Genomic DNA, 3,175 nt, shown 5'->3' with positions numbered 1-3,175 from the left:
CAGCAGTGTAAAAGTATTCCCTTCTCTGCACATCCACGCCAGCATCTGCAGTTTTGAGATTTTGTGATGTGGGCCATTCTCACTGGGATTAGATAGTATCTCAGGGTGGTTTTGATTTGCATTTCTCTAATATATAGGCATGATGAACATTTTTTCATATGTTTGTTAGCCATTCGTCTGTCTTCTTTAGATTCTATTCATGTCCCTTGCCCATTGATATATGGGATTGTTGGCTTTTTTCATGTGGATTAATTTGAGTTCTCTATAGATCCTAGTTATCAAGCTTTTGTCTGATTCAAAATATGCAAATATCCTTTCCCATTGTATAGGTTGTCTCTTTGCTTTGGTTGTTTAACCAGAAGACCACCTGTTGCCCAGACAATATTCAACAAGATATATATACTGCACATGTAATTCTTAAACCCAACAAATTTCCTGTCTAATTCACTGGGGTTTGTGTTTGCCTATTCCTCCCTCCCCACAGTTTGATGGCATTGGCCTTGAGGTCCATGGAAGAGTAAACTTGGGCGGGGAGACACCCTTAGACTGTTACAACTAGGATGGCAAAGGACGTCTCCTTGCCGTGGCTTATGCAGAGAGTTTGCTTTTCTAATTCTTCGAAGCTGTAAATTATTGGACTATCAATCATTGTGAGTGGTTCCTTAGAAAGGAGAGAACCTTCCTTAGTAGAACTCTGCTCCCTTGCATTTTTCACAGTAACTGGTTGAGTCTTGCCTCAGCTTGCCTCCTGGTATCTTGCCTCCTGGTATCTTGTTAAAAGCATCAAGAATCAGCTGATGCACAGGAATATTATGAACTTTTTCAGTCTGTTAACTATAGACTTATTAGGCAATGTTTCTGTTCCCCAAATCTCTATTTTTATTTTAACTCTACTTATCAGAATTTCATTTGAACTCTTTCCTTATGCTCATATGTACTCACATCCATGTCCAGCATATTTTAATTTCTAATGACTTCCCAAATGCAATAATAAATAATTTCCTATCTTCCTATAACCACTTGGACAAGCTGTTCAGAAGAATGCTGACTGGAGGCAGAAGTCATTTAGAAAATAAATTATTTTTTGATGAACAAACTATATTCAAATAATAATACAAAATAAGTATATACCATCAACACGTTGCCAGCTTAAAATAGATCTGCATGAGCAATTTTCCAAGACTCATATGAAAGCTTATAAAATAGAAGAATGATGCATTTATTTGCCTAAAATATATTTCTAAATCAATGGATTTTGTAATTTATTTTATTTAGATCTGATAGATGTCTACCGATGCCTTTCTCTAAGAGCTATGGAAATGAAGAAAGTAGGTTTTGCCCTTTGGTCTTTTAGATATAAATATTGACTTACTAATTTAACAAACATGTCCCTGTGTGCACTATGTGACCAATATTCACATTGTGTTACCTCCTGGGTGGATACTGGGAGCAGACAGCCATGGAGGAAGGTCTGACAGGAATTGATAAAAACTAAATGACTACATAACTATAAAATTAGAGATGTGCCATGATTTAAAAAAAAAGACAGGCTGTTTGATATGAAAGAACAACAGAGATGAAGATATATTTCAGACCGCTGATCAGGAGCAGAGTTCTCCAGGAAAGCACTGTGAAATGCATTCCATTCTATTTCTTTGCTTATTTTAACTTAGCATTCTTATATTTTAGAGACATTTATTTTGGAATCCATTTATCAAAAACAAGAATATGGTATATATTTCATGCAGGTTAAATCAGAATTTTATTTTATTTCATTTTATTTTTAAATATAATAATATTTCATGGCTATTTTGGAACCCCAGTATTAAGACTACAAATACACACTAGCCTACATCTATCACCAATGACTCATACTGATTCTTTCTAATGACTTGACTGTTACATATCCAAAGTTCTGAAATGGCCAACAGACCATAGAAAGATAATTCTTTAGGCTCCTGGTTGAAACCAACAGCTTCAGCAAACTGCTGGCCTTGATTCAGGGCCCCCAAATCAGAATTTTAGTGTAATTGTTTTAAATAAAAATTTCACAGGAACCCAGTAATATTATGAATTGTTTGGATATTTTCATATTCCAAACAATTTTTTTGAAACCCTCATATTATTTTTGTTAGATTCTGCTTTCTGCCACTATTTTGTGTTTTCAAAACATTTCCCACAATCACACCACAGTGTTTTTGTATATTTCTAAATCAAGTCACTCCTCTGCCCCAAGACTTTCAGGGCTGCATATTGAACTTGGAACAAGCCCACATCCTCCGGATTCTTGTTTTTGTTTGTTTGTTTGTTTTGTCTACAAGTCTCTTGCATGATTTGGGTCTATCTCCCTCTAATCATACCACCCGTATCCCTTCATATGCTGCCGGAGGAAATGTGATACTAACTCTAGCACGTGTAGAAAACAATCCTGCTGCATATGTTAAAACTAAACCCACACAATCACTTTGACCCATCATTTCATTTATGGAAGTGTAGACACAACAGCACTGATAATAAAGGCTATGCACAAGGACATTTAATGCAAAAATTCTTCACTGGATTATAGTAAAATCATTTAAGGAAACAAAAAGAAACTCTGAAAACAGTGTTCATTAGTGTGTGAAAGATTCTGGGGGTTATTCTAAGACCATTGCTACCCATCATTAACATGTATTTCATGTTGATTTTACAATACGTTTGTCTGGTATCCAGACGATGATCTGATGAACAATAGGCTGAAGTCGTCATACTGAAGATGAGTGTCTCTCTGGCTGATCCATTCCAACCAGAATCATGGTTTTCCTCTCCCATTTCCTATGGACTTCCCTGCCGACCAACCAGATTTTGAGCTGGTTGAGAGACTAGTATTTATTTGAGGGTCAGCACACGATAGACCCCATCACAAATAAGGCAGTGCTAATTGGTCCTGACATCCTACGACAAGAATGAAATGGGATACAACAAGGAAAAGGCGTGTAGAGGAAGATGAGGAAAGGAACAGAGAAATCCTAACAAATAACATGAGCCAGCGAGGGAACATTCATTGAGTAAAAAGGACATGCAAGTATAAAGTAGTTTGAAAACATACTGCTTATGGGCCGTGCCTGTGGCTCAAGGAGTAGGGCGCTGGTACCATATGTCAGAGGTGGCGGGTTCAAACCCGACCCTGGCCAAA

At 36.9% G+C, this 3,175-nt stretch overlaps 1 non-coding gene across 1 annotated transcript; it reads right to left on the bottom strand.

Moving 5' to 3' along the window:
- Positions 1-1,872: 1,872 nt before the first annotated feature.
- LOC128572205 (small nucleolar RNA SNORA2/SNORA34 family) lies at positions 1,873-2,009 on the bottom strand. Its single transcript, XR_008376112.1, has one exon. It is a non-coding gene; the product is annotated as a small nucleolar RNA SNORA2/SNORA34 family (small nucleolar RNA).
- Positions 2,010-3,175: the final 1,166 nt, after the last annotated feature.

Source organism: Nycticebus coucang, chromosome 19 (genome assembly GCF_027406575.1).
Source record: "Nycticebus coucang isolate mNycCou1 chromosome 19, mNycCou1.pri, whole genome shotgun sequence".
NCBI lineage: Eukaryota > Metazoa > Chordata > Mammalia > Primates > Lorisidae > Nycticebus > Nycticebus coucang.
The sequence above is the reverse complement of the archived record's forward strand: the minus strand, read 5'-3'. Positions and strand labels throughout refer to the sequence as shown.